At 37.8% G+C, this 20,094-nt stretch overlaps 1 long non-coding RNA gene across 1 annotated transcript in view; it reads left to right on the forward strand.

Annotated features, from left to right (window-relative positions):
* LOC106856669 (uncharacterized) overlaps nucleotides 1–20,094 on the forward strand; it is a 69,028-nt gene that overhangs the window by 42,697 nt on the left and 6,237 nt on the right. Inside the window, exons 3-6 of the long non-coding RNA XR_015806165.1 lie at nucleotides 3,474–3,521; nucleotides 6,553–6,785; nucleotides 11,363–11,465; nucleotides 15,136–15,410. This is a non-coding gene — a long non-coding RNA (uncharacterized LOC106856669). The remainder of the gene's footprint in view (nucleotides 1–3,473; nucleotides 3,522–6,552; nucleotides 6,786–11,362; nucleotides 11,466–15,135; nucleotides 15,411–20,094) is intronic.

Genomic DNA, 20,094 nt, shown 5'->3' on the forward strand with positions numbered 1-20,094 from the left:
AGTTTTGCCTTGCAAATACCTTGCTGAAGTTCAGGTCCCATTAAGGGCTGATATTTTATTATAATGCCTGGAATGATGTTGTTTGCAATAAGCATGTCTGGTCTTTCTGCAAAGAAGCTTCTGAACATCCTTTAGGTTGGAATTTCGACGGGGAAAATTTGTTAATATGTTCACTCCTGCCAGACAAATGAGCATTATTGTCAATGTGGGTGCACATTTCCACTTATCCTTTTTGTAGCTGGAAAGCTTTATGAAAAATAAATTAATAATGCATACTAAATTATGTCTGCAAGAGACATTTATGTATATATTGCTAGCTTCAAGACTGATTAGATTTACATTTCTTTAAAAATGATTTTTTTTCTCGTACATCCATAATGCCTTTAGAATGCACTGCATGATAGAAAAATGCAATCTTGATTTCAATTGAATACCTGGAAGGAGTGTTTTTCCCCCCTATTAATATGTACATATGTTCCCCTAGAGTTTGAGTTATTTTTCCTAAAAGAGACTCTTCTCTTGAATCACCCCAGCCCAAATGTACGCCTTAGGATGCAAAAAGCAGTGAAGTAGATGTCCTATTATCATAACTTGAAAGAGGTCCATTTAATAACAGCCTGTATTAAACAAGAGTCTGCTAACTATACAGTAAAGACTGTTTTTCACCAGAGAACATAAACCATATGTTTTAAATGCAGCTAAAAATGGATGCAGTGTGCTATTTCCTTTCACCTCAGCCTGCAGTGTATTACTTAGATTTGCAAGGCATAGCCACCACTAGTACTTAACACTGCTGAAAGAGCCACCCTTCAAGGCTTTTTTAACCACAAAGAAAAGAGAAATATAGTAGCATCGATTGTTAAATCCTGGTGCTTGTTACTCACTGCCCGCACACAGAACATCATGCCTTTGTAGCAGTGAGGAGAGTTGGTATTTATCAGGGTTCAGAGCTAGTTCAGCCACACACTTGACAAATTATTTGTGGAATTGTTGTATTCACAGTCACTTAAATAAGAATCTGTCAACACAAGGCTGTGCTTTGTTGCAGCAGGTCTCACAGTTTTTCCTGCGCACTCAAAGAATGATGGATTGGAGGTAATGCAAATTCACTACCATTTTATATGCTGGTGCCTTCTTCATAGACAGGAAACATAGCTCAGTATCATCTTGTAAAATGCCTTAACTGTAAAGGCCTAGTTCAGTGTTGAAAGTGCTTTTTAAAAATGGTATGTTGGAACAGGGAAATGTAATTCAAATATTTTCCTCACGTCTCATTTTACAGACTGCTTGTTGGAGCAGGTGTGCGTTCAGATTTTCCCAGGCTAAGTAGGACATATGCTTATCTGTGCTTGGTAATTAAAACAAATTAATGAATACAATTATTTGATTTTATGGTAACTTAAAAGTTAATACTGCTTAAAGGCATGTTAAATTTAAAGAGCTCACACAGGAGGAAAAACATGCCCATTTTGGTAATTCAGTCTGCTTTGCTGATAGTAATTTTTTTTTTGTAAATTCATATGTCCAACAAAAAAACGCCTATCTGAAAGCTCTGTAACCAACTCCAAAAGGTGCAGCTCACAGGTCAAACCCACAATCTTCTGACAGAAATAGCACTCACAATACAAGGTAGAAAACCTTATCTGTGCTGGCATCTGCTTTTCAGGTTGATGTCCAAAACTGGAATGTTTGGAACTCCTGTCCAAAACCCACAGGAGCCCACCTAGAGCCTGGGACAGCACTGGGGAGGGATGTAGGGAGCTGGAGGCAGCCCTTGAGGATGTCAGAATGAATAAGGAGAAGTGATAGCAAGCACTGGATGAGACTTTTCTGGAACGTTCTCATCTCAGCAGAATAAATGGAGTTATGGGCTACTCAGGTTATATCCGTGCCTTTTTCTTTGTGGTTGTTCAGGAAAATTATCTTTCTGGAGTAGGAAAAAGCTTGTCTGTGGGGGAGAGGGCTTTCTCAGAGGCTCATTTCAAGTGTAAGGAATAAACTTGCCAGAAGTTAACACAAATCTCACCTTGTACTGTCACAAATTCAGAGTGTGTTTCTTTGATATAGGATAATAATGAGGGAATTCCACAACGTGTATATAAAAATGTTTTCCTAAAAATCAACCACAAATTTTGGAGACTGAACACATGAAAAATGTAGTTCACTTGGCTCAGTGCCCTAATGGGAGGCTCAGATCAATGCACTGTTGAAACCTTTGTAGATTATAACAGGTCCTAGTGAAGTCAGGGAATATATTTCCATACACTTCAGGGAGGCCAGATTTTAACCCCAGATACTCTGAGCCTTACAATCTGAGCAGACTCCATAAATTTCAGTGCATGTTTAAGATGTAAGCATTTAGATGAGCTGCACATCAGGGCTGAAGAAATCTGCCCTGGCACCCTGGCTGCTTTCTGGGTAGTCTGCTTTGACTTGCTCACTAATATTCCGTTATAGGGCCTCTACTTCTCTAGAACCATTAAACAATTTTGATTTTAATTTTATGCCCGCGAATGGTGTGAACAGGTAGCTCTGCAGGGCAGACCCCTGACTCCCTCCAATCACCAAGGCATCCCACTGAAGTGCAGAGCAGAGGCTGCTGCTCCTGCAGTACCTCTGCAGGGGCTATCAGCATTCACAGATGTATTTGGAAGCATTTGGATGGCTTCATTTCATTGAGAAATGCCTGTAATACAGCACTGTATATAAATTAATCTGCTCTTATTAGCCTGGCAGAGATGTACAGGTGCCTCCTGCTGTATCTCCAGCCCTGGCCTGTGACAGCACTGTGGTACCTGCTGCAGGGACAGGGCTCCACTCACCTGGTGGCTTGGGGCACAGTGACCACAGACACCCCCACGCTGGCTGGAGAGGTTGGCTGTGACATCTTTATCATCATCTCTTCAGCCTTGGGGGAGGCATCTGTTCAGCAGAGCCCCTGCAAGGGCTGTGCTCTGCAGCCTCCCAGAGTACCCAGACTTTATAGTATTTCTCCCAACAGCCTTTCAAAGCACTTGGAAGCTTGATGCAATTTCAAAGACTACAGATTGACTTACAGTATGGGATATAGTATTTTCACTTGCGCCTAAAAACGCTGTTGTGCGGCCAAAAATTCAATCGCCAAGAAATCACACATGGTTCACAACACAGCTCTTTGATAACATTAAAAGTATATGTAATATTTTGAAATCACTGGCCAATTATTTCTAATAGTTTCATGATAATTTATGTAGAGAATCTCTCTGTTGGATGTGTTCCTGCTTTGGTCTAAATGTATTTTTGAACACTCTGTCAAACATCCCCATTTGGCACCTATTTTGTTTCACTGAATTTCTTTAGTATGTCCAGATCTCTTGCCAATGTATTTGCAGAACATATTTTGACAGCTTTGTCACCAAATTTGTTACTTCTTGTGTTTGGAATGTGTACCAAAATTACAGATATTAATGTGTGTGTGTTTCCTTTTGGTATAGACTCAAGTGGATAATACCTTTGTCTTCTGCGGTGATGAATAAAGTAAAGTGAGTGATTTTTTTTTATTAATTTCACAACTTATTAAGATTTTAAAATTGCAAATGTGTCACAGATGAATTGGTTTGTTTTTGTTTGCAGCTAGAAGCATTCTGAGCAGAATACCCTTAAACTTTAAAGGGCTTTAAAGAGTGATACTACACTTCTTATTCGAGCTTTTTAATAGAAATTGTATGCATGTGAAAGAAGTAGCTTCTTCCTCACTTTGCACACATATACATGTGTGTATATATATATATTTATAATTTGATTTCAATGTGCTGGGATTAACTGAACAACTGAATTTCAATCTCTTGTGCTCTTTCATGAAATACTCTTCCTATTGAGTTTGTTGGAGCTGAATGAAAATGGTCTATTTAAGGCTGATAATAATCTTTGCCATCGTGTTTTTCTTAATATGGTTTTTCTAGATTAAAAGCAATGACAAGATAATGCCTGTTAAAATCTAAAGGTCTTTGCTTTGTGGTTCTGCAGCCAGAAGGGTGGTGGTTGAGCCATCACATCACTTGTGACTCACAGAATATTCTGAGCTGGAAGGGACCCACAAGAATCATCAAGTCCAGCTCTTAAGTGAATGGCCCATGCAGGGATATTTTGACCCCACACGCTGGGTGTTATCAGCACTCTGCTCTAACCAGCTGAGCTGCTCTGGGGATGCTTCAGGCACGCAGTCCCTGCAGCCCTGCTCTGGTCCTTTCCCATGGCCTGGCACAGCTGAGGGTCTTTACAGTCTCTGGGTGTGTGCAGACCAGGAGAGCACCACGGACCAGAATGAATGAGCCACATAACCATGATGGTTTTGCTGTTGTCCAGGGAAATAGGCTGGAAAGATTTAATGAATTAAGTCACCTATGACAGTGGAGGCTAAATGCATGTGGAGGACCTACATTGGAATTCAGTTTCAATAAGGCCATAGCTCCTGATTATTCATACCCTGATGTGGATAGTTTCATTGTTGGAAACACTTTTAGTCACCCTTAAAGATAACCTCACACATGGAGCATGGTATGGGTCTGGGTGACAGCACTTTCTGAAATGTCAGGGTCCCCCAGGAACACTAGAAAACCTCTGCCTGCCTCTAAGGGCTGCTTTTTTGGGCCATTTCCTCAGTTCTTTAAAAGATGCCGTTCAGCTGGCACAGAGCTCTTTGATTTTTTGCCGCTGGCAGATTGGTTGTTTACTGTGCTGAGTAACACATATCAAATAGTAGATGAATCCTGAAACAGCTGGGTTTGTTGCTGATAGTACCTCTTCCTTCTATTTTTTGAAATGTAAGATTTGATCTTGAGATGTCAGGGGTCTTTCTGAATTGAGATATATCACCTTTTACACATATTTGATCAAAATTTGTAAGTAGCAACAAAAGAAACATTGATTACTGGAATTATATTGTATAAAAATGCAATTGTGAATCTAAAGTAGCTCTAGAATAAAATCCAGATTATTTTTCAGTGAAGACGGTCATATTACACCCTTTGAATCTGTACCTTAATTTCAGTTACTTCTGTATTTCTCTTTTCTAATTATTACTTCTATAAATAGAAAATAGATTTGAATTTTTTTTAATGAGGATTTTATCTAATGATTTACAAAGAATATGATATGTAATAAGAATGGAAAACATTTCCAATGCAGTTTAGGTTTTAGTTCTGATCCTCTGGTGCAATAATGTCTGATTTTTTTGAGCAATTTCTTCTGCTTTTCTGGACAAGCTGAGACGCAGACTACAATCAGGGCAGAGACATAGTCAGGGCATCAGAGGCTCTTCATCAAAAAGAAATTGTATTCAGCTGACAAAAGTAGGATATCTACTATGTCTGTACTAGTTATAGCATCTATACTGCATTTTTGGGTAAATTATTTGTCAAGTCTGAAGCTCAGCATCAGCAGGGCAGCAATCCTGTCCCAGCTGCTGGCATTTTCCAGAGAAAAAGGCCACAGAAAGAGTCTGATCATAACATACTTTTCTTGCCATTAGAGAAGAGAGTAACATAATAGCTGCTCTGCTAGGTTCAGAATACAAAAAAAATTTCTACAAAATAGTGGGGGCCAGGGTAAGATGTGGAATAAGTTAAAATTATAAAGAACAGACTGACCTGCCATTGATTCAATTTTCTTTTTGGTTGGAAATTTTGCATCACAGAATATATATTTTGCTTGTCAGGTTTACTATTGACTTTCTTTGTTTCACTGAAATTCTGAAGTTTTGCTACTTGTTGAACTTTTTTGATGCGGTGATAACACAATATAAATCAAACGCCCTAATCCACACAAAGTAAATCATCAGCTCTTCTGCATAATTTTGTTTGAGTGTTAGTAGAAGACTAACTCTTCCAGACAACTTCTAACAGATTGCTAAATACGCAAATAATTTGCTTATTAGAGGTGATATTTATCAGAAAAACTCAGAAGAGTGTATGCAGTGAAATATATTTATGGCCATATGAAAAATGAAGTGACCTGTTGGAGGCAGCCTGTGGCTCCTGAGGAGCAACAAAATGCTTAGGAAGGTTCCACAAAACACATGAGATTATTGTGTATATATAAGAAGTAATAATGTCATCTGTTTTTTTTCTGTTTCCTGTTGATTGACTTTTATAGCTTGCAAGCATTATGCTGGATGGTAAATTGCAATAAATTTAATCAAGAATTATTTTATTCAGCCTACTAATGAGGAATAATAGCGTATGTATCAATTAGACATGTCAATTTGTGTGAAGAAATAGATTTACAAAGGGATAGTAGGTAAAAAAAATATCATTGGTATCAATTCACTTCATTATTTTTAATTTGCTGTGAATATTGAGTGCTTCCAACATAAAATCATTCCTCAATTAAAATAAAACAGCTGTACTCCTATCAGCTTTTCCTTGCTTGTTGTTGCTTACAGATTAGCAGTTGTCATTGGCTTCAATCTCATGTAATTTCATTAATTTGCAACCATAAACGGATAAAAAAAGAAAATAAAAATCTCTGGCTTGTCAATGTACTAAGTATTGTATATAAATTATTTTTTTTCAGATTGCACTGAAAGGGCAGAACTACTGCAGCAACATTTGGGGGATGTCAGACTGTGACAAACCCCATCCGTTCTGTTCTCCAGCATCAGCAAAGCAACTTGTGAGCACTTTGTTCATCTGGCACTTCTTTATTGCTCTAGAGTCCCTTTCTTGTCTCCCAGGTGACCTGTGCTAAACCAGATCCCCCAAATGTGCTCCAGTGCAGAGGGGAAGGACCAATCCTGGGGTGCACAGGTTTGTAGCTGTTTTTTGCTGCAGGATGATTGCTGTTAGCAATTCACTGCTCTTATTTAGAGTTCAGGATATCACCAAGCATGTCTGTGTCTTTGAGTGACACTTGTAACTCTGTGGTTGTCCTTATTTCTCTTCACATAGAACAAAAAGCTGACAGTAAGAGCACGTAGAAGCACAAGAGTTGCAAAAGCTTCTTTTGTAAGCCCAGATGTGAAAGTGTGCTGTATAATTTCTTGTTAACTTGTTTTTCTAGTAGGAAGTTCTTAATGGCCTTACAAGGCTTTAAATTGGTCTACCTTGCCTTGTTATCATCTATTATTTTAATGGAAAGTTTAAAAATATAGCTGTGTTAAAGTGTACCATATATAAGATGTAAGGAACATGCAACAAGAATCACTAATTCTGTGCTTTATATTTTAATAGAAAATAATATTCTCTCATCTCTCTTGTAGCTTCATAAAATGAAGGTCAGCTGTACTTCTGGCCATTTTTTCTGCATCTGCTGTTGCAGGTTTCAGTACCTTTAGCTCCTTCTAATTAAAGGCATTTTATCGTAGTGTATTTCTATTTTTTTGTTACCAGTGAGAGCTTTTTGATAGAATCCCTAAGAGAGGACTCGTATTTGTAGGGAGACTGAACACATGGGATTTGAATCCTAAACAGTGAATTCTCTATTACAGGAAGTAAAAGCTTGTGAATATTTTCCTTGGCTCTGAAAGTGGGAGCTGACACTAGCTTATATCAGAGAATTTTAACTAATGATTACAACAATACTTATCTGCTAATTTGTTTCTCCATGTCTGGAATCAGTATGCTAAATATGTGTGAAATTTTTGGAGCTCATGCTAAAATTTCAACTAGCCAAATACTTATCTGCATTTCACTATTATTGAAATAATGATAGTAATAATAATAAATAACAGTAAACACAGTAACTGTTTCTTTTTATGAGTTCAGTCAACTAAAGTAGGAGATCATGGCTTAAGCTGAGCACATTTTCATTATTTTTATAAGTCTAGAGTAATGTTGTTTAACACCAAAGGCTTGTTAGAAAAAAAGCCTGTGTGAGTTTTTTTAATGCTGTATAGGTATCTACATATTTTAAAACTGGATAAGAAGTGCTGATGACCACAGACAATCCTAATACACAGATAAGGTGTGTATGTTATAATCTGTAACAGTATCTACAACAGGACTTGAGCTAATTAATTTATCTCAGTCAATATATCTGTGCAACCTCTCATGCTAGGTTTGATGCCAAACTTCTTGGGTGATGTTGAAGAATTTTCCCAGTTGTACAACAAGCATAAGAAAGCTTTCAAATTGTGGGAGAAAATGACAAACAGGAAATTCATATTGCAGGCTTGATTGCTGAATTTCTTGAAATGTAAATTATTATGAGTTGGGATACTGTTATTTACAAATAAACTTAGTTTTTATCAGTTAGTTATCAACAGTCACTGTCAATCACTTTTGTATTTCCTGTTCATATGCTTGAATCTGTTAATGTTTCAAGTTGTCTGTGTTTTGTGCCTTTTTAGTGTTGGAATTATGTTGAGCAATATGATTGCCTGTTTAACAAATGTGATCATTGTTTTTATAAATATATGGAAAGCAGGATATTTTTAAATCACTGAACTTATTTCTGTTTGGCATTGAAGAACAAAGCTCAGAACACTCTCTTAGTGCACTGAGAGAAGCTCAAGTTAAAGGATGGCTCTTATGGAATGAGAGGAGGCTGCAGCATCATTCAAACCTTTCTTGTGCTGCCGAGCTCCTGCCTGAGAGCTCCAGTCAATGCAGTCTCTGGGGATATTCCTGAAGATCCAGCTGCTGTAGCTCTGTGACTTTTTCCCGTTCTCTTTCAAAAAAGATTCATCTCTGCTGTCCATCCTGGTAGTGTCTGGTGCAGACTGGCCTCTGTCCATGCTGCCAGACTGCTGCCGGGCCCCTTGGCACAGGTCAGAATGAAAACCTCATTTTTATTTCTCAGTGGAGAACCATCACCAACTATAAACTGACATATTATTCTTAATTAACAGAGCTGATGCTTCTGTTACTTGACTTTTGTCAAGCAGCTAAACCTTAAACTTACAAAACATTAACATTCCCAGTATGAAAATTGACTTAATGGGAAAAGGGCTCAAATCATAAAAAGAGGAACGAATTATTATATTTCTTTTTTTAGGCCCTTGCAACATATTCATCATCCTTTTCATGCAGTAGACTATTCTTCAAATCACAAGCAGTTTTTAAAACCAAGGTTGAAGTTAATTTTATCATCCAGGTGTCTTAGAAAAAAGTGCCCTCCCTGTTTGGACATTATTTCTCTGTGAGAAGCTATGACTGAGTTTACAGGCTCAGCAAGGCCATAAGTGATTTGCTTTATACAGCTATTCAGTATTGCCCTCCACACCAGTAATCCTTTAGTATAATAAAATACATGTCTTCCCTTCTTTACTAGAAGTTATAGAGAAGTCTTCTGATCATCCAGCTATGAAAAGCACCATGACTGGTTCTGCCCAGAAGCTGCATGAATACATGTGGAGCAGAAAAGTTGCTCTTTATAGCCAGCTGTAAAATTCTTTCAAGCTCTGTGAATGTTCAAGCCTGAGAAGGCTTTTCTCACCAAGATATAGAATAGCTTCAGCATACCAGCCTTCAGCAATGTATATGAGTCAAGATTTCACCCCAAGCCTACACTTTACTGGTGAAACTCAAAGTCAGCCAGCCCGTTTCAAGAAGAAAAATGGCATTTGGTTCCAGTCAGTGTCCACAGAACACACTCCAGATTTGACAAACGTTGTAATTAGTTGCTTTTGTGTGTTTAGTACACAGTGCAAACGCTGTAAAATGTTTTTCACATGATGCAACATTGCCAGCAGATAATCACTGGAGCAGTAAACCAAAAGAATTTGTGTATATCCTACAAGCTGCAGGAGGATAAGAAAATGTAAACAAAAACTAACAGCTGAATTTTTCAGATGATACCATTCCCTTTCCTTTTGTTAAACTGATTTGTTTTTAAATGTTACTTTTTGTCAGTTTTTCTAGAAATTGATTAGAAAACCCTAAACCAATGTTGTGAAAATGCTTTTGTTTCTGTCCTAGTTTTGACTGTGTGAATCTTTTTAGAACATTTTCATTTAATTATGCAGCATTAAAAATTGCAATTAAACTGAATTTGCAATTGAAACTGCTCATTTTAGTTAACTGTCAAATTTACTATGGCGTTGTGAAATAGGGGCCTTTATTATTATGAGGTGTTTTGAAAAAAATTACTTTTTAAACAGGAGAAAAATGTCATATCCCTCAGTCTTATCCCAATGAGCCAAGAATTTAAAGAGATACTCGACCAGTGAAGCTGGTAACTCCAAGCACTGTGGAGTTTCTTCCAGATGGTGTCTTAAAATATTGGTAAACTGCAAGTATAGACAGTATTGAATAAAATCTTCTTTTCGTGTATTTAATATCTCTTGTGAAATGTGTTTTTCAAAGGTAGGTGGAAGGCTTAAGTTGCTTTAAAGTAGTCTAGTGATAATCTACTTGTCTTAGGGATATCTGACATGCCCCGTTTTGCAGGATGCTATGATGCAATTTGATGGATATTGTGTATTATATGAGACTGTACGAATCTTAATATCTCTGTTCCTCTGTTTTAGCATGTGATGTACAGCTCTGTGTACATAGAGCAGCTCAGATGAGTGTCTGAGACTACCCTTTTCCTCTAAGCCCTAGGCATTTTTATCACTGTGCCAATAAAAGGAAGGGGATTTATGGGGTACTGCTTTTTAATTCATTCAATTCTCTGTTCATTGTGAGGTTAATGTTGTTGATCTATTTTTCTCTTGAAACAAATAAAAACAATATGTGCTGACACTGACTTTGACTTTTGACATGGGAGATAGAGGTCAACATTTAATTCTATATTTATAGACTACATGAACAATATTATCTGTATTAAAAACTGTTCACTCAGTCCTTGTCATTTTACAACTTAGCTCAGTAGCTTATATCACATTGAACGTTTTCTCCAACTCTGATCAAGGTGCCATCATTCACAGCACTTCACTTAAGAGGTTGTCAGCCTTTCCATTAAAAACACCTTTTTTCAGGGGTTCATAACTTGACTAGCTAAAAAATTACACCAAGACTGACTTGGGGCTTTATTTTAAGCAAAATATCCATAAAAATATAGCCCGGTCCCAGAACCCAAAACCCAAAAAAGAACCCAAATAAAGAGAGGAGTTGACTTGTAAGGCACATATACAATGGCTATTTTTATTTAAGAAAATTATGTGATTTATCAAGGAGGTAAAACACTGCTTAAATATTTAACCATTTCCTTATATCTGAAATATTCTTGGTTATGTATAAGAGGTGCTTGTCTGTCAACTTTTAGGTGCTTCATGCCCAAACTACTCAGAAATTGGGTACCAGTGACACAGTTAATGATGTGATGATTGTAACCAGTGTGTCAGGTACAGCTGTACCTTTAAAAGCCTCCTCACAGAGGAACTTACACTTCTGGGGGGCTTTGTCCTTCTCAAATGAAAATAAGAAATTTTCCTTTTCAGGAAAGGTGAAGGAAGGACAATCCTGTTTTATTTTAGTGGATACAGAAGTACTACAGTTTTGCATGGGCACTCCTTGGGATATGGAAAAGGACTTTCAGATCAGGTAAAGTGATTTCACTGAGACAAATCTTTAGACTTTCTGTGCTGTTCTGACATTCCTGGGTGTAAGGGCCTTTGCTGATTTTTGGGAGCTAAGGGCTGGCACGTGCAAATGTTCTTCTATTTCTGATTGCAGGATGAAGGCCTGTGCTGTACCTTTATACTCGGGAAAGAAACTGAGCTATCAATGCAATTATTATTAATCTGCACTTGTTTTCAGAGATTATCCAATCTTCTTTGAATCAATGGCAAGAAATATGAGACTAAAGTTGTCTTTTTATGCAAACAACCAGTAATATTTTCCACTGGCCGCTTTTTTAATCTAGATATATATTTCCTTGGTAGTAAGAAGAACAAACAAAATGGAATAACCCATACTGTCTAATCTATGTGTTTTTAAAATATCTTAACATGTATCATATTTATGTTAAAAAACCTCCTAAAATAGCTATTGCAATCTGTAAGTTTTTGAAATATGTGAGGTTTTATATTAATATGCATATACATTGGTCCATATTAACTGCCAAGGTATTTTAAGCAAGGTTTATAGAAATTATTGTGCATTTTTAAAGTGTTCTGTAATTCATATATCATTCTTGGAAAGCAGAGAATCTGCCACATTTTGTATGTGACTGTCTTAATAAGGGCTGTGAAACTGAAACATTGACTGATCATGTTACATACCAGGCATATCTGAAAAGTTTTTCATTAAAATGAACTCGTAAAGACTCTTAGTGCTTGCTTCTCAGCAGATGGCAAGAGGTGTTTATTTGCCTTATGGAATTCTTTCTGTTTATATACAGAGAAACAGAGAGGACAGCTCTGAAGGTTCTGGTTAGTACTTGTAGGAGTATTTAAAATATATATATGGTTACTATTAGCACTAAAAGTTCAGTTATACACTCCTTTTTTAACTAGTTCTACCTTTGCATTAAAACTGTTCCAAATATTAGACTTGGAAAAAACAGAAATATATCTTCTGGCTGTGGAACCTAGTGTGATAAAGATTTTAATATAAGGGCTTTTTAAAGTCAGATCTTTTCCATTCTGTGTCTTTCCTTCTGTCTGCTTGATTTGCTGTTAAATAGCTCCTGCTCTATTTCTGGCACTTAGGAACTTTATTTCTCTTTTCTTGTCCTTTTTCTTTCCATCTGTTTGCTGGTTTCATTGTTTCTTAGCTGCCGTTCCCCATCAGTATGTCCTTCAATCTGCAAATCCTCTCCCATATGTGCTCTTCCCTAGGCCTCCTGCCTTTTGATTTTTTCCAGATCTCATTTCCTTTTCACCTGATCTGGCTTTATTCAACTCTGCTCTTGTCTATCTTTCAGCCTGTCTCAGGCTTCCCTTTTTCCTTCTGTCCAGTTGTGAATCCATAAACTAAACAAGACTTTGGCAGAAGAAGTCAACAAATGTGGTGTTCAGACCAGAGCTTGACAGCTGGAAAAGGAAAAGGGGGATGCAAAAGCCAAACTTTTGATTAGACTGGTGTGAATACTTTTTAATGAACAAAACATTCATTGGATGTAACCTCTACTGCTTTCAAAGTTTCCTGCAACAGATTGAGACATTCTGTATTTTATGTAGTTAATATTATTTATGATTTTTATTTGAACATATTCCTGATATGTTTGTAACAGTTTATGCTAAGAACCATGCTTTGTACTGTCTTGGGCATTTGCAAGGATATAAAATGTTATTATTTGAATTTCTGGCTTGGGTGAATTACAGAATTAGGAATTGCGCAGATTGGAGACTTCATCAGTATAAAATTAAAAATTCATAATTATAGTTAGGAAATTGAAATTTAATTTAAGGTGTGATTTGAAGTTAGAATTTGTTTTTTCTAGAAAGATTTAAAGAACTGCCAAATATTATCACATCAAATGACATTTTAAGTCGGAACGGACCAAATGTCAGTTATTTTTGCCAAATTCCTCTAAAATTCCTGAACAAGTAATCTTACTAATTTGCAGACTGCCTGATCTCTCTAAGTTTGGTACCTTGCATCTGTGCTAAGCAAAAAAAGAGCTTTAAGTATTTGACTAGGTTGAGTTTTGGGTTCTTTGCTGTGCTGCTTTACTGAGGAGGGATGCAGCACTTTTGCAGAGTGCCTGCACGGTGGGAGTGTCAGCACATTTACACGGGTTGGGGTCCATTAGGAGCACATGCACCTGTGATAGCAAACGTATTGATTCAGTGTTCCCCCAACCTGAAAATATCAAAAATAGAGACAGGCTGAGTTTTGAACGGAAGACTAAAAGGCTAATCTGATAATTGCATACTCTGTCCACAACCCCCTGGTTAAAGAGTGTCCCCTTCACCTGAAACCACTTCAAAATGCCTGGTCTTGTTTTAAATAAGTAAAGTTAAAACCCTAACATTGTTTCTATGATAACAGCGTTTTACTTACAGCTCCCAATTAAAAAATTAATTCCCCAGTCTGAAGGCGTCAGACTGGATTACATTCTTTGTTAAAGGAAAAAAGAAAGAATCTTCTGTCTGGTGACCTTTATTTTGGCTGAAGGCTAATAGAAATAGACATCGAGCTCTAGAGAGAAAATTCTCCGAGGAAATGTGCATACTGATATTACTTTATTTACATTATTGTTTTCTAATTCAAATAAGAGTGCTGCTTTTGGGGCTATGTACATGATTTCCCTGCATGGCTTTGTAGCTGAAGCTCTTTTAGCCCCTGCCAGCAGCTGTGGCTTTGGTGGGTGTTGGGGCAGTTCTTTCTGCCTGTCTCTCATGGCAGCCCCTCTGAAGGGGCTGGGGCTGCTTCTCTTGCAGCTGCTTCCCCAGCACACTCTGCTGGGCCTGTCCTGGATGGATGCTCTCAGCCTGATGTTTGTGTGTTGTTCTGTGCCACAGGGGTTTTATCCTGGGTTATATTGCCTGGGTTGCAGCCAGTGCCCTGTGCTGCTGTGTGAGTGCAGAGCAAAGGACACAGGGCAGGCTCAGAGCTCCTGAGCAGACACCGATGTGGTGGCAGGGACAGAACCTCATCCCTGCACAGCTGTGACAGAGAATGGAGAGACAGAGTTGCAGGAGATTGTTAGAAGCTGCTTGTCAGAGGGAAGCAAAGGAAGAGCTCTGCCTGGAAGGACAAAGTGGATTAAGTGAATAAAGTGAATAAAGTCTTGTCTAAGGGTCCCTCCTATGGCGTATGTTTGGGTGTAGCCACATATGAGTTCACAGCTCTGCTCTGGTGCCCATTTTAACATGTGCAGGCAGATTCACACCTGAGTTTCACCCATCTGCATCACAGAGGAGTTTGAGTGGAATAACAGCTAGATCAGATTTCTGGGATTTGCACAGGGAAGTGCTCTTCCACATCAGTATTGATTCCCTCCCTTGAGACAGAGGCTCTCCTCTGTTATAGCAATGCCATAGGAGTTCCCTCTTGGAGTGCCTGAGCAGTCTACATTGTGCCATACCTTGCTGGCTTGTGAACTCCTCTTGCCCATGTGCAGGTGAGCACTGTGTCTCACTTATCAATGTTGCATCCAGGCACAGATAGTAAATGTTTTTTCACTGGATTGTGTGTTGTTTTTTTTTTTAATTTTTAAATTACACTTACAGCTCTGGGGTAGAGAAGCCCTGGCTGGGAAAGTTCATTTTTCCTCTATTCTGAAGCAAAGCCAAGAGAACTTTGATGTTTTTCTGTTTTGCAGGCTATCCCAGTGGCCTTACTCTTGAAGAAGAGGAGAGCACAATGAATATTCTCTTTTGCATCTAGAATGAAAAGTGAGCACATGCCTTCTGACTGGCAGCACCAGTGCTTTCCTGGCTGATGATGCAGGGACACTGAGCTTGCTTTAAGGCAATTCAGTAATTTCCCTGGAACAGCATACTTTCAGGGATGGAAGATCTGCAATGAAATATACTTTGTCTAGAGAATGCTTTATTGCTCTCTGCCTAACAACAGCCCCTCACATGGAACTTGCCTGTAAGTGTGCTGTGTTACATCCATTTACTTCAGTTTTTACTCCTGTGAAGGAGAAGAGGAGGAGATAAGAAGTACTGTTAGGAGTCTGGTATCTGTTACTATTTGTTATGAAGTTTCTGTCTGCTAGGACATTGTTTGCCCATCTTAACTGGTAATGTTCCTCAAAAACTCAAAAAAACTACCACAACAGTAATGAATCTTTGCTGATGGACATCAGATGTTTTTCTGGGGTTTAAAAGAGCCTAAAAGAAATCAAATTATTCAATCTTCAGAAGAGTTAACAGGTGTTCATATCAGAGAGGTAATGAAATATTGCCTCAGGTAGGGAAATAGTGCTGTAGTGCACCAGTAAATCAGAACACTCTTGTTCTGAGCTGAATGAACTTGCTTTCAGTAGTTCAGCATATCTTTGTTTATAAATCTAAATGCTATTGTGTTGTATTGTACTTTGCAGTGTAATAAATTGTAACATTCAACATTAACTGGTCAGGCTTCAGTGATAACAAAAGTTCAGCAGGCTGGTGGCACTCTGATCAATATTGCCTTCTATTTATAGTATTCTTACAAATTGAAGTTTTATTTAAATTAGACAATGCTGAGAAGCCCACAGTGGATCAATAAACTAAAATACAGTAACGGATTTTAATTCATGGCTGATATGCTGCTAGTCTTTTGTCACATGCATCCTTAATGTCCCCTAAACAAAATCACATTTACATATCCTGTTGTCTGGTAAATCTGCAAGACTGCTTTAAAGAAGGAAGCTTGTGCTGTGCAATGAGCAGGAAAGATGTTGGATAGGAGGGGAAAAGGCCAGACAGACACCTTCTGTTTGGTTGGGGATTTTTGTGTGCTTGTTTTGGTTTTTTTTTATTCAATGAATCAGTTTAACCTGAACTATATTTGGTGTACACGATATAGATGGTGCTCGTGCTTGGATTATACTCTGTTACTCACACCAACATATCTCCAATGATAGCAGAACAGTTTTTCTGTTACTTCATCTCTGTTATGAGATTAGATTGTAGTTAATATGATATATCTTGTTCTTAGGGGCCACCACCAGCTTTTGGAGTTTTATTGGGGATATGACAATCCAAAGACTACTGAACAATATTTTTAATACTTTTGCTTGAATTAAAATGTGAAGTTTTCTTGCAATTATTAGAATTTTATTTCTGTCAGCTCTATCTAATCATTAGGTGATAGCTCATATGTGAGCCACCAACAATATCTGAGCAATCAGCCCTGGGTGTGTGCATTGGCTGAAGACAAAAGAATTGATGTGTTCCTGCTGACACAAGAGGAATGGTCAAGAATCTTAATTATAAATTAATCATCATGGTCAGCTGGCACAACCAACAAAGTCCCTCTAACACAATCCAAAATAAACTTGGAATAATGGTGTCAGAAAAATCATTACAGAGCTTTTACAATGCCACTGATTTATCCGAAGAAGAGTTTTGAGATGGGTGATTAATAGGGAGATTTGCCATTATAAACTGTTAAATTTTAAACAAAGGCTAAATATTCTTAAAAGAATTCCCATTTTGTTCTTCCAATAGCAAGTATAGGTGCTTTAGAGCTGAGGGGATAGTTCAGTCTGACCTCCTTAGTGCCGCAGTTAAAAGAAAGAGATGAAAAAATGCCATATATACATCATATGTCTAACAAGATTTCTAAGTGTATTCACCTGCCAAAAAGATCCAGCCCTTTTTTTCCAACATAGTAACTCTAACTGGCAAAGCCTAGGCTAAGTGTCCCTCTCCCAACATCATGTCCTGACCCTTCACATGTCCTGCTGATTTACACACAGACGTGGTGGTCCTGTGCACTTGTTATGGGCACAGTAACAATCGATGCCCTTCTGTGTCTCTATTCCAAACTCCACTTTGGATCGCACTGCTACTTTTCTTCCTTCCCACCAGATGTTTCAGGCAAAGATTTAAAATACCTGCTCTTGAGAAGGCTGTGGCAGAAAGGTTTACAGAGAAAACGGTGAGATTAGTGGGAAATTAGAAAACAAAATTTCAGGATTAACTAAATAAAACACGTCTTCCCTAACTGAGGTTAACTGTTCTATCTGCCATGTCTGGAGGTAGACAAAGCATGGATGTTTGTGGCAGATGTATGAGGGAGTGTGTGAATCTCCCTTATGATGTCTGGATGTGGGAGGCACAGCAGGAGTGAGTGTCACAGGGATGTGGATGCTTAGAGGGGGTGATTACAGGGGCTCCTTAAGGCACTAAAGAGGTATTTGGCTTTCTCTCATCGTCCATCTGGGAAGTGTGCACAATTACAAACTGGGGTAAGGGACATCCCAGGTGGGCATGAAGGGCACTGAAAAACCTCTCAATTGTAGAAGGGTCTGAGCTAAAGAGAAAGTAACAGCAGAGGCGAATGTTTTACATTTCTCCCTGCTGATTCTTTTGTCTTTCGAGTTATCTTGCTCTCAGGGTCAGTAATCTTTGCATACTGGCAGATGTTTGTGTCTTCTGAAGTTTTGCTTTCCCTCTGTCCTTGTGTTTCCCTACGAGTCTCTAAGCCTTTTCAAAAATATTTTTATTTTTCTCCCTTCTCTGCTGCCACCAGGTTATTCCCCCTTCTTCCACCTACTGCTGCGGCTGCTGCCTTCTCAGTGTGTGAAGTACCATTGGCATCAAATAAAGAAGGAAGTAGAGCAGGCTTTTAACTTCAGCTGTGGGCTCAGCTGGGGGGAGCTGCTTTCTAGCAGCAGGAAACATTGTCTTCATGTTCTGTAAGAGTTTCTGAGGCTGGTTTTCCCAGATCAAAATGTAAAAGAGACTCCATTTCATCTAGAGATTATATTTATATATGTGAGTGTATGTAGATTCATATATATACACACACACACAAATAATATATTTTCTTTAATCTTGACCTTCTCTCTTCTCAGATAGTCTTCCTCCTCCACCTTAGCAGCAATGGGAATCTCCCTGAGAGACCTGAACCTATGGAGTGTAAAAACTGGAGAGAGATTATCTTTTGCCTTTTTCTGGTTTTTGTCATCATTCTCCTTTTTGGTTGGATGACAGCACTGTGATCTAGAGAGAGAGTGAGACAAGCAAACTGGCTGTACTCTGCCCCATTTGGCAGAGAATACTAAGATCCCCTGAAATTAAAGTCAGTAGTTTTAATAGCATTTTTGAGACCTCATCTTGCATATTAGTACTTAGCCAGGTATTAGGTAATTTAGATAATAAATTCTCTTCAAAGTGACCCATCATCTTAGTATTTATTTTTTTCTAGAGGATGTAAGGCATAAAAGCAAGCTTTGTAGTTTTATATCTGTCAGCATGTCACATAAATATCTCAGTAACTACTGATCTTATCACCATAAAACTTCCATTTATACAGTTAGACATGTCATGTTGGTCAGTTGCACAAAAAGTTAAGTACATGCAATATTAAACTCCAACCCATGCCAGCTCCATTAGCCCACATCTTGAAGTTCTCTCTGAACACTATTAGAGAAGTGGGGGAGGAGCAGGAGGCAGCATAAGGCAGAATCAGACGAGGATGGACTCATGTTGAAAATTACTGAAATGATGAAAGAGTTTGCAGAGGGATGTTTGGAGTCCTTGCATTTCCCTGAAAATCAAAAGATCTGTTTTCTGTTTGATGAATGACTTTAATAGTTTTAATGACCTCATATAATTTATTTGATTGTATTGTTCATTTTTATTAGAAAATCAGCCTAGCAGCGTTTCAAGTTGTATCACCTTTGCATGTCAGAATTGAACTCTGATCTAAACTTGCCATCTTAAAACTTATATTACTTTTTTGCCATTTTTATATTAAGAGTTAAATTTAAAAAATGCTGAAGTTACTTATTTTTTTTAGGATTCAGACTGGTTCCTAACAGACTTGGCAGGAATGTGTCTTTAAAAAGCAGTGCAAGCAATTATTTTTTTTCTAGAGTAAAGTTTGTTGGGAGTAAAAGTTTAGAAATTGTGCAATTTATTCATTTGATTTATGTTTTGAAAATTCCCATGAATACTTCAATTAATACTGTTTACTAGTCTTAAGCTCTGCTGCATTTTGTATTTTATGCCCCTTGGAAATATATTTGTAGAAATATCTTACTTTGTAAGATTATGTGTGAGTCAAGGCATTGTCAGATTAGGTGAAGTTAAAGGACAGTTTTATAAAAACATGCATGCTTAATTGTCTGCCTAATTTTATCAAATTAGTTATTATAGGAAAAATGACTGAAAATATGTACCTTGGTCCTCTGTGAGACCTGGAAACTAAATTGGCTCCTCTCATGCACACATACTTCTGCAGATACTTGCAGAAAATTGCAGGTTAAGTAAGCATTAGGTGCCACACATATTTATCTGCTTATGCCAAATTATTTAGCTTCTGGAAAATATTAAGAAAGTACCTAACTTTGCATCTTGGTGCTTGCTTTTACATTTGTGTGAATTCGGCAGGGTAGCACATTATTTACTCTAAGAAATACAGAGAACATCCCTCATACTTATCTTTACAAAAATCCATGAGGCAGCATTTTTTTGGCAGCACTGATAGCAGAAAATCTTTCTGTTGTTAATGATACAAAATCGACTTTGCTGTGGTATTCCCTACAGAAAACAGTGCATTAAAAATAACGGTGGTTAAATTTGTGTGTGTTCAAGAGTGTTACAATGTGAGGGGTGAG

The sequence above is a fragment of the Sturnus vulgaris genome, chromosome 12 (genome assembly GCF_052056855.1).
Source record: "Sturnus vulgaris isolate bStuVul1 chromosome 12, bStuVul1.hap1, whole genome shotgun sequence".
Taxonomy (NCBI): Eukaryota; Metazoa; Chordata; class Aves; order Passeriformes; family Sturnidae; genus Sturnus; species Sturnus vulgaris.